This window comes from Macrobrachium rosenbergii, chromosome 30, assembly GCF_040412425.1.
Source record: "Macrobrachium rosenbergii isolate ZJJX-2024 chromosome 30, ASM4041242v1, whole genome shotgun sequence".
Lineage (NCBI taxonomy): Eukaryota > Metazoa > Arthropoda > Malacostraca > Decapoda > Palaemonidae > Macrobrachium > Macrobrachium rosenbergii.
The window spans coordinates 4,621,001-4,633,500 of record NC_089770.1 but is presented as its reverse complement, the minus strand read 5'-3'; the positions used below and the strand labels follow the sequence as shown (position 1 = coordinate 4,633,500).

Sequence of the window (12,500 nt, the reverse complement as noted above, 5' to 3'; positions counted from 1 at the left end):
CCATTGGAAAGGGAATGTTCTACCCTTCTTTGTGGATTCAATTACTCGGACAAATTTCTCCATTAAAGCCATTTTCGACCGAAGACACCAATAAACTATTGTGCCGGTTTTGTCTGTCCGCCCTCAGATCTCAAAAACTACTGAGGCTAGAGGGCTGCAAATTGGTATGCTGATCATCCATCCTCCAATCATCAAACACCAAATTGCAGCCCTCTAGCCTCAGTAGTTTTTATTTTATTTAAGGTTAAATTTACCACAATCGTGCTTCTGGCAATAATATAGGATAGGCCACCACCGGGCAGTGGTTAAAGTTTCATGGGGCGCGGCTCATACAGCATTATACAGAGACCACCGAAAGATAGATCTATTTTCGGTGGCTTCGATTATACGCTGTAGCGGCTGTACAGACAAATCGATTGCGCCTAAGATTTCTTACTTGTTTCGATATGTATATAGTGTGATTCTTACTTAAAAAAACAATGACTGATCACCAAGTTAATAGCCTTTTTTTATATGTATACCTTGTGATGTTAACTAAAAAAAATGACTGATAGGGAAAAATAATGAGTATTTAGCCAAGGTGAGTTAATCAAGCACATGCTATAAAAGTTATAACTGACATTTGAGAGTTAATGGCATAAGCTCTATGTAATATCCACAGACCGAGAAAATCTGATGGAAGAATCAACAGAGGTGCACAGAGGAAGGTGCTATGGATGTATATTATAAGAGACCAAGTGCTGGAGCAACTAAAAAATTATACGATGGAAGCAAACCGTACAGAATGCATAACAGGAGAGTGACTGGTTTGATGTAAAAGTAGGTCTGAGACACGTGCGGCTTCATGTACCCAAGGCAGCACGGATGAACTGATGTTAGAAGTCGTAATTAAGTCAGTAAATGATGAATAGTTGTGGAATGAGAAAATGGCTCATGAACTGAATGTGGCAAATGGCTTCTGTTTCCAGACAAGACAGTACTGACTGAGGATGGTGGAAAAGGGGCCGAGAGTGTTTACAAGAGGAGAAAGTTGTAATGAGTGAATGAGAGCAAGATTTAGGTTATCAAACGGAAGCTAGGAAGATGGACCACTGCATACTAATATGGAGGATGTAGGAATACACGGGGTTCATTTGTATGTATATCTGAGAGTATACATAACGGATGATGATAATATTTGAGTGTCGGTGTCTTGCTGAATAGGTAAAGCAAGTGTGTGAGAAAAAGACTGGCACACAGACTTGAAAAGTGCCCAAGGAGGCCAAAGTAAGGCTGTTAGATAGGAATGTTTAGCTTACTCTCCTTTATGGAAGTGAAGGGTGGGTCCTGAGGTAAACTCTTTTAAAATCAAATGTGGTTTAAGAACTGAAAGGGGTTTTAAAAGCCTAGCGTATGTGAAAAGACGGGATAGGTATTTTTGGATGGTTCTGCCCTGTTAAGAAAAAATGGAGGACCATGTACAATTACAAAATATATAATTCAGAAGTGTTAGGAGAGACGAGCAGCGGAAGACCTCTGAAAAGTATGTGTTTGTCAGAGACAGACAGAGGTGCATGGCGCAATGTGAAAAAATATTGCTCAACAAGTCCTCGGTGTTCAAGTTTATAAGCGGCTACTTATATATATATATATATATATATATATATATATATATATATATATATATATATATATATATATATAATTATTGTGTGAATAGATTAAGATTACATAAAAACCAAAAAAACAAATAATCACACTTGCATTAGAATTAGAGATTTTGCAACATGGGTCGACAAGAATTATAAAGACCTGCAAAACACACCGACAGGGAAAATAAAGATTTGCAACATGAACCACCAAGAAAAAAATAAATACCTGAAACACGGACCAACATGAAAAATAAAGATTTGTAACGCGGACCGAATACAGTCTAGTTATGTATTCATTTCGAACTGTACCACTCTAAGAGGCGGAGACTTTGAAGCAAGGCAGACGGAGAGAATATGACATCAGGTTACAAAGACGTGAAATGCTGCCTTGGGCGAGAGCTGGGGGGAGGGGGGGCCGCCAAGGGGCAAGAGAGACTGACTGACAGATCAGATGACATCGAGGTTAACCGCTGAAGGGTACGGCAGGAGACGAGACACGAATGAATGGAGGGGAAACAGGACAGAGAATAATAATAATAATAATAATAATAAAAACGGCACCCGGACGGCCATACTGTTCGATGAAGCTTGCTTGAAAGAGGTTCTTCTTCCGAAATAATAATAATAATAATAATAATAATAATAATAATAATAATAATAATGGTTAGGACTGACGCGTGTTAAGAGGTCCAATGTTTCTGTTAAATCCCATAGTGCCAAACTGCCCTAAGCAGTAGATTACGTACTTGGTAAACAGTCAGCAATGGTGGGTCGCAGTCCTAGATGGAAGGGGGTTAGCGACCTCTACTGAAGAAGAAGAAGAAGAAGAAGAAGAAGAAGAAGAAGAAGAAGAAGAAGAAGAAGAAGAAGAAAAGGATATGCTAAGGACCGGAACAAACCATAAGTAAGGTCAATATCCTACAGGATCCAACACCAGAATTTTCTTCGGTTCAAACAGAAGGAATATAATAACCTTATGTAATTGAGACAAAGGTACCACAACTAGGGGAACCAGATTGGCAGGGTTCCCTGGGGACAAAATACCGACAACCTATTCGCATAAGGGTAATATAGATACAATCCAATAAAATGATAATAATATAGAAGTGGATAATATAAGAATCCTCCTTGTCTTGACCCACCATTTTTTTATTTATTCTAATTTTTTTTTTGGGGGGGGGAGGTTATACAAGACAAACCTTTCGAACAATGGTAATATAGGTGTAAAGAATAACACCAAATATAAGAAGAATATTGAAGAATAATATTGAAATGGATAACATAAAACTCCTCCTTGTCTTGCCCCTTCCTTTTTTATTTATTTATTTTTTTTATGCAACCAAAACTGCGCAGACAATTACGGATAACTCAAAACGCAATTCCCCGCGTCAGACTCAAGAGTGCAAGAGTGTCTACTAGGCAAGGAGCCTGGAGGAGGAGGAGGACTCGCCTACAATGCTTGTTTGCAAGAATGCTTCTACAAATAAATGAGAAGAAGAGCTCCAAGATTTATACTGAAGGTAAATGGAATTCACAGGACTCGGAGAGGAGATGCTTTCAAAAGCAACTCTACAAATAAACACACATACACACACACACAAATATATATATATACATATATATATATATATATATATATATATATATATATATATATATACATATATCATATATATATATATACACACACACACATATCACAGGTCCACAGGTGACCGGTTTCGACTTTATTTCCAAGCCACTGACGAAGGATTGATACAGAGTATTAGAAGTCACAAATATTTATACTACAGGAACAGTACTGACGAACATACACACCTACAAAAGTGATTATAATCATATGTATATATGTATGTATGTATATATATATATATATATATATATATATATATATATATATATATATATATATATATATATATATATAGAGAGAGAGAGAGAGAGAGAGAGAGAGAGAGAGAGAGAGAGAGAGAGAGAGAGAGAGAGAGAGAGAGAGAGAATGCAGCAATGCAGTGCTTACAGATACATCCCAGGCTAACAACCACTTACCTCGCACAAGTTCTTTACAAAGTCCGCAGAGAGAGAGAGAGAGAGAGAGAGAGAGAGAGAGAGAGAGAGAGAGAGAGAGAGAGAGAGAAATATTAAATCACTAATAACTCTCCAACTCGTAAATCCATCTTCCAACTGAAGGTTTTCCATTTGCAAAATATCACGTTATTACAATATCGATACAATTATGAAGCTTTAATTTTAATCCTATACACACCAGCAAATACAATCTACCAATTCTATCTAATACAAAGGCTGCATTGTCCTTATTAACTTCTAATTTTTCTTAATACATTTTAATATGCTTCCATTGAAACCACCTAATTAACAAACGAAACACATGAAGAATCTCTTCTTCCAACTGGGATTCGAACCAATTCTGGTTAGAAAACCGAGGTTACTGGCTATGTAAGAAGTTAAGCAATTCCCTCAATCCTCTGCACAAGTGTTGGTTCGAATCCCAAACGAGAATGAGAATTTTGAAAACCAAATCCAACGACACTAGGTAATAGAAGCTAGAGGTCGCTATTACTATTATTATTATTATTATTATTATTATTATTTCAGTAGATGAAACCTATTCACATGGAACAATCACACCAATGGGGCCATTGACCTAAAATTCAAGCTTCCAAAGACTGTTGGTTTCAACTCCCACCGCAGACTCCACACTGCAGCAGTAACTGATCACTGTACACAGGGGAGGCGCGAACCAGCGACATCTGAGCGGCACACCACGACGCTACCCACCATACCAGCGGACCAGTGTACTACTGACATTTCAACACCAGCCAAGAATCAACTGGATCGAAACGATCTTTGCAATGCACGCGGATGCTATTTCTGAGCTCGAGATCAAAGCTTGAACCTTGGAAAATAAACAATGCCCTCTTGCACAAAGATATATACACGTTAGAGTCATGATCTCGACTAAACAAAGGCTTGCTGCCTAAATATAAGACGCCCAATCTAAATCTTCCAATCAATCAAATTAATAGTTTAATATTATTATTATATTATTATTGCTTCTGTCCAATGAACACCATAACAGTCTTTGGAAGCTTGAATTTCAAGTCGATGGCTCCTATTATTATATTATTATTCCATATTAATAGGGCTCATCTTCTGAATAATAATAATAATAATAATAATAATAACAATAATAGTCTTAATAATAATAATAATAATAATAATATTATTATCTTTATTATTAATTAATTATAATATTATTATTATTATTATTATTATTATTATTATTATTATTATGAAACAGAAATGCAATCGACCGTAATGACCTCAGCTGAACACGCCAAGGTAAGGAAGTTACATAATTGGTTTACAGAAGATAAGAAGAAATCACACAAGCATCAGCAACTAAACAGACTCGGCCAATTATCAAATTACGTCACAAATGCCTACAGTTTTGTATTGTATTGCAAACAAGCAAGGAATGATGAAATTTCAAACGATTTCATATCCAAATCCCACTCTCTCCTTAGAGTCAATTTTAGCTCCATAGTTTCAGCAATGATTGAATTATTTCGTGTTATCAAGATGACTGTAAACACAAGCCGTTAAATCGAGAAATGCAAGCAAGCAGTGTTTGGAACCAACTTACAAACAATCCAGTCATAACATAGGATGTAAAATGGACTTGCGTCAAAATATTTTTCACATCTGTCGTGTAAAAACAAAAATCGGTCGGCAGTTCCTTTCCATCTACTGCCAAGCTTTGGAATTCTCTTTATGCATTAGAAAAAATACGAGACATTAGTGAAAACAGGACTATACAACGGAAAAGTGTATTTCTTTTTCTATATATAATTTTAATATTATCCAAACACATCTCTATTTGTAGATGCCGATGTTCTTCTCTCTCTCTCTCTCTCTCTCTCTCTCTCTCTCTCTCTCTCTCTGTGTTACGCAGACACACAGATACGCACACAAGTAGCGAAAGTGACAGCTCCTTCAAACCTCCCAAAGTGAAGGGCCAGCAGCGTTCCAACTCTGAACCGGAGAACGGAACATATGGACATATTCAACAAACGTACATTATGACAATGTTGACCTAAGCAGCAGCAGTGTTGTGTATCGCAGAGAGAGAGAGAGAGAGAGAGAGAGAGAGAGAGAGAGAGAGAGAGAGAGAGAGAGAGAGAGAGAGAGAGTTCTTCACAGCAGGGATTCTTTGGAACATAACAGCAATGTCAATTACATGAAAATCTCAACAGAGAGAGAGAGAGAGAGAGAGAGAGAGAGAGAGAGAGAGAGAGAGAGAGAGAGAGAGAGAGAGAGAGAGAGAGAGAGAGATTCAGTTCTTCACAGCAGGTATTCGATGGACAATACACAGCACTGTGAGTCACATGTAAATCTCAACAGATTTGGAGAGAGAGAGAGAGAGAGAGAGAGAGAGAGAGAGAGAGAGAGAGAGAGAGAGAGAGAGAGAGAGAGAGAGAGACGGTTAAAGGAGAGAATGAAAGAGAAAGACGCAGTTTATCGATTAAGAGAGATACCCAACCGCCGGTCCTTAGACTTTCTCTCTCTCTCTCTCTCTCTCTCTCTCTCTCTCTCTCCTAGATTGGCAGGTCAGAAAGGAAAAATGATTCCAGCCACCAACTCTTCCCCAAAATGAATAGGCCCGTCCTTCCCCCCGATTCCTCTCCCACGCCCCCTTTACCCAACCAACTCTTCGTCTCCCCTTCCTCTTCTTCTTTTACTCTTCATTCGTCCCCTTCTATCTCTTCCAACATATCTTTCCAACTTTTTTTTAACTTTAACTTATTGCAAAATTTCATTCGTCTTTTAATAATGCGGTCTTCTAGTGAGCCTTGTGGCTGATTAAAAATGCAAATCAGTGGTTTAGTTACAATAATAATAATAATAATAATAATAATAATAATAATAATAATAATAATAATAATAATAATATAATGAAACAAGACGACCCTGTAACGAGGCGCTAATATCAAAAATTAAAAACCAAATTAGTGTTAAAAATATTTATGTACATAAATATTTTTAACACTGCTTTGGCTTTTAATTATCAATAATAATAATAATAATAATAATAATAATAATAATAATAATAATTGTTTCCAAAACCCGGGAGTCCATCCTCCCCTCACCAGTGAGAGACCCGAAATCAATTCCGAAGAGAGAGAGAGAGAGAGAGAGAGAGAGAGAGAGAGAGAGAGAGAGAGAGAGAGAGAGAGAGAGAGAGAGAGAGAACTGGGTCCACTTCATGAAAAATCCGTTGTGCCTCTGTTGACCTAGGCAGTGAATAACGTACCTGAGGGGAAGGAAGAGAGAGAGAGAGAGAGAGAGAGAGAGAGAGAGAGAGAGAGAGAGAGAGAGAGAGAGACTTGGAGCCAAAGTAACGCAAGAGCTCTGGACAACACAAACCCACTATGCTACGTTGCCCTAAGCTACGAAACAAATATATGCGGGCGTAGCTGGCGCAGAGAACGACCTATGGGGGCTAGCAACCTCACTCCAAAATGCCTTGCTGAAAACGGAAGGTAAACACCACTAACTCTCCGATGCAAAGGAATATAATAATAATAATAATAATAATAATAATAATAATAATAATAATAATAATAATAATAATAATAATAATAATAATAAAATCTACGTAGCAAAGGAATATGGTTGTTAATAATAATAATAATAATAATAATAATAATAATAATAACAACAGCAACCACCCACACTACGGGACGCACGGCACGACGACACCGAGCGCAACGACAACTAAAACAAACAAATCAATCAATAAATAACCCTCCCCAATAAATGAGGGAGGTAATAAAATCAGGGTTGTAAATCAATACCAACACACACGCAGTGCTGTCCGACCATCACAACCGCATTCTCTCTTGTTTGACTTCGGATCAACATGACTCTGGTCTGTTTTTAATAGAGGAGGAAGAAGAGGAGTCTCCTTCCTATTTGTTTGGATGGAATCTTAAAAACAAGTTGCCTGGTTCAATACGTGTTTGAATGCGGTATAGAACTTTGGCCAAAGGTCTAACGTTTGGGCATACGAGGTCATGCGGTGCTCAGTAGGAAAACTGAGAGTAGACAGGTTTGAAGGTGTAACAGGAGGAAAACTTTAGCAGTTGCACTATGAAGCGATTGTTTGGAGATGGTGGATAGCAAGATGGAAGAAACAGAATATGAACGGAGGTACAGCAAAAGGAATGAAAGGGGGTTGCAGCTAGGGGTTACGGAAGGGAGGCTTGCACTAGCGGATCCAGGAAAATTTCATGGGGAGGGGCACCAATTTTCATATTATACATACATACATATATGTATGTATATATATTATATATATATATATATACATATACATATATACATAATTTCTTTAATCCATTTTTTATTTTTTCCAATTTTTATATTTATGTTATCATTATCTAAATCTCCAATATTATTATTATTATATTATTTTTCATAGGGGGGCCACCCCGGATCCGCTAGTGGGAGGCCGCAAAGAAACCTTAAGTGGTGCCTACAGTGCACCGCGTGAGGTGTACTGACAACACTACCCCCCAACGGAGAAAAAACGTTCTTTAAACTCCCGATCTACAAGGACTACCATAATTATACACACACACCACGTAACCTTAGCCTTTTAACATTTCGTCGAGGACTATTTGATATGGGAAGTCATTCCCAATCACCAGTGACTGGAAGTGAAAGAGTTTCTTAACATACAAGAAGGTAGATTAAGGTACTTTTCTGCGCTACTCCTCAGAATCTGAAGTGTGATGGAAAGCCAGACAATTGTAGAAACTGTTCAGAAAACAAATCACTGAAGACGGAAGGTGAAGGGGTTGTGACGAAGAGATATCTTAGATGGTGTAACTTGTTCAAATACCAGATTGAAATTCTAGATAAGAACCAATCGTTCTATTATTCTTGAAGAAGCCAAGCATGGAAAAGCTACCATCAAAAAGCAATTATATCAACAACAATAAAACTGAATTCTCATACTCTAAAATACAAGTACAAGACTAAACTGACCATCTCTGCAGAGTGGCATCACAAGAACAATGGTTTATCGAAGCCGGAACATAATTTCTTATGTGACTTAAATTCTGACAAAAGTGTTTTATAAACTAAGCATTCACCCCATACAGACTCTTAAAGATTTCTAGGCCTCAATCTTTCATTCGCAAAAATATGGAGTATGGTATCAGCCCTTTAGTAAATTACAGTGTCTAATCATTAAGGAAAAGATGTACAAATAATCATCAAAATCGCAACAGACCGATAGCTAGAGAGAGAGAGAGAGAGAGAGAGAGAGAGAGAGAGAGAGAGAAGAGAGAGAGAGAGAGAGAGAGAGAGAAATTATTTCTTTGATTACCTTTTTCATGAGAAAGATAAAAGCTCTATTCTCATAAGTTTTCTATGAGAGAGAGAGAGAGAGAGATTATTTCTTCGATTTCCTTTCTCATGAGAAAGAGAAAAGCATAAAAGAGAAAAGCATCTATACTCAAGTTTTCTATAAGAGAGAGAGAGAGAGAGAGAGAGAGAGAGAGAGAGAGAGAGAGAGAGAGAGAGCTGAGCCAGGGGATCTTCTTCAGTCCAAAACAAAAGTAGGTCACGTCCCTACAGCGCTGGGTCCTGGACAGCAGATACCGCACGATTCCAAAACGACTAAAGTGGGACACGAGAGAGAGAGAGAGAGAGAGAGAGAGAGAGAGAGAGAGAGAGAGAGAGAGAGAGAGAGAGAGGCATATGACACAGGACTTCTTGTTGAGAGCAGCGCAAGGCTCTCGAAGTTATATAACGCCAGTTTTTCAGAGAGAGAGAGAGAGAGAGAGAGAGAGAGAGAGAGAGAGAGAGAGAGAGAGAGAGAGAGAGAGAGACATACGACAAAGGACAAATTGTTACACTGCAGCAGCGATCTCTTGAAGCATCCTGACAATAATCCATTTTTCTGTTTATCTTTTACTGTTTTCTCTTTTTCTGTTCATCTTTTTCGTTTTATCTTTTTTCTGTTTATTTTTTATCGTTTTCTTCTTTTTCATGAACCGACTGGACAGGACAGATCGGGCATCTTCGTCCATGTGGGTCGATGGGAAGTACGTCGACAGCTGCGGAGGAGAGGACGGAAAAGGAGAAGAAAAAGGAAAAGAAGAAGGACTTTATCGATGATTTAAGACACGAAGAAAGAGGTGAAGCTTGGACGCCCCTACCCCCTAAAACGGGGGATGGGGTGGGGGGTGGCGCTGGCATCCCACTGAATGAACCCAATACGTCAGGACCAGTTTCATCCATATCTTCAAACTTTATATCCTTTTCCTCACATCTTTTTCCTTCTTTCTCTCAAAATCTTTATCTTTTTCCACTAACGATCTAACTCGATTCCTTCGTTATCCTCAGATTCTGCATCTTTTCCCTTCCGCATTTTCCGATTTTTATTACGATTTATCTTACTCCGTTTCCCTCAGGTTCCGTCCTTTTCCTAACATTTTTCCACATTCTTAAGAATTATCACTCTCTTCCTTTCCCCTGAATTCCGTATATTTCCTTTAAATATCTCTCTTTTTATCGGATTCCATTAGTTTTTTATTTCATATAAACAAGCCTGGTTACTTTCAGAAATCGGGAATTCAATTACTGTATACGTGAATGTTATTCTTCAAGGTTTAAACTTAGGCCATTTTCGAAATAATTAATCTTTTCCATTCAGACATAACGGAAATTTCCACTGAAAGAAATTACGGAATATTAATCCAGAAGATTGCTCTTGAAATAATTGTGAGCCTCTAAAAGTGAGAATTATTCCACAAACTAATAATTTCGATTATATCAAAACTGGAGATGACCCTTATTAAAAATACCCTCATATAGACTATCTGAAAAATTATTACCGTCAACAACAACAACAATAATAATAATAATAATAATAATAATAATAATAATAATAATAATAATAATCTGTCATGAAAGTCTATAATTATATAGTAAATATATTACTATATAATTGTGTATTTTCATTATACAGATTGTTTTCAACGAGACTGTTTCTTACCAATAATAATAATAATAATATACTCACTAACTTTGGACCTCTTTCCTAACAAAAAATCTCACGGGGAACTTCGACAATCACCTGAAAGAGGAAAACATAATTAGATGCAAATCAAAATCAAGAGAGATGAAAAATATAAGACCCACTTTCGCTTCTGAAAGCAGCGTCTCGAAAATTAATTTCCTATCTAAAATCTTCTCTGAATTCTTTCGTTACTGAAATACTTGATAATTCGAGGAGTTAACTCTTCCATATTGCCGACAGTAACTCAGGCTTGAGAGAGAGAGAGAGAGAGAGAGAGAGAGAGAGAGAGAGAGAGAGAGAGAGAGAGAGAGAATGGGTGTCATACATCAAACCCTGGGGAGAGAGAGAGAGAGAGAGAGAGAGAGAGAGAATGGGTGCCATACATCAAACCCTGGAGAGAGAGAGAGAGAGAGAGAGAGAGAGAGAGAGAGAGAGAGAGAGAGAGAGAATGGGTGCCATACATCAAACCCTGGGAGAGAGAGAGAGAGAGAGAGAGAGAATGGGTGTCATACATCAAACCCTGGAGAGAGAGAGAGAGAGAGAGAGAGAGAGAGAGAGAGAGAGAGAGAGAGAGAGAGAGAGACGTCATACCCCAATTACAGAACGCACAATGTTGTTCATGAGAATCTTTTCACGCCACCCATCGCCATATTCAATTTCGAGTTACATACAGCCCTGGGCCAACAGAGCAAATCACCCGCCTGCCAAATTTCGGGAAAGCATTTCTTCTTCTTCTTTTGCAAAGCGTTTGATGCAGAGGCGGAGGCGAAGTGGAGCGCTCGTTCCCGAAATTGAGGAAAAAAACACGAGTCTAGGAACGTCGGGTACGAAATTAACGTAACCTGGGAACGGCCCAGTCACCCATTTTCAGAGAGAGAGAGAGAGAGAGAGAGAGAGAGAGAGGGAGAGAGGGGGTCGTCTTACAATGAATTAAACTAGCTTTGAATTATGAATGTTTGGTCTCATAACTACGCACTGAGAGAGAGAGAGAGAGAGAGAGAGAGAGAGAGAGAGAGAGAGAGAGAGAGAGAGAGAGGGGAGGTTGGTCTTGCATTTAATTAAACTAGTTTTGAATTATAAATGTTTGTTCTCAAGACTAGGTACTGAGAGAGAGAGAGAGAGAGAGAGAGAGAGAGAGAGAGAGAGAGAGAGAGAGAGAGAGAGAGAGAGAGAGAGGTCTTGTTACTATAAATCAGACTAGCTATGATTTATAAATATTTGGTCTGATGACCAGTCACCCATTGAGAGAGAGAGAGAGAGAGAGAGAGAGAGAGAGAGAGAGAGAGAGAGAGAGAGAGAGAGAGAGAGAGGAGTGGAAATAGCATCTGGAGAAGCTATAATAGCGAAACCAGACGCCATCCCAGCGGGATACACGACTCGAGGGTCGTCACCTTCGAACAGACGTGTCCCATACAGGAGTGAAGACGCTTCTAAGTGTGAATACGCCTCCAACAATTGTATAAAAACGCTCCTGCTTTTAAATATCCGTCTAAAATACATCTATACCGACCCTCATGCGATATATTGCTATCCACCAGCATAAAATGGCAGTTATGATATAATCTTCAATAATACACGAAAAAATCTATCGTAAGTTTGGATATTGCTCTGCAAAAAGAAAGTTCAAGAGTTCATACGTCACCATACAAGATACATACAGGTTTTAAAAACCTATATAAATCTACCAAAAATTTGAATATCTTTCTACAAGAAAAGTTCATAAGAGTTCACGCGTTTTAATACAAGATGTCTAC

The 12,500-nt window shown here is 38.2% G+C and overlaps 1 protein-coding gene across 39 annotated transcripts in view; it reads right to left on the bottom strand.

Moving 5' to 3' along the window:
• The window catches only part of Synd (protein kinase C and casein kinase substrate in neurons protein Synd), a 266,290-nt gene that overhangs the window by 149,465 nt on the left and 104,325 nt on the right, over nt 1–12,500 (bottom strand). For 4 of the 39 annotated variants that reach the window (XM_067131592.1, XM_067131603.1, XM_067131574.1 and 1 more), the window contains exon 2: nt 10,754–10,803. The exons of 31 other annotated variants lie outside the window; for them this stretch is intronic. The gene's annotated coding sequence lies outside the window, so the exon portion shown is untranslated. Of the gene's footprint in view, nt 1–10,749; nt 10,804–12,500 lie in introns of all 39 variants that reach the window. 4 more of the 39 variants (XM_067131607.1, XM_067131580.1, XM_067131602.1 and 1 more) reach the window with 1 other exon arrangement.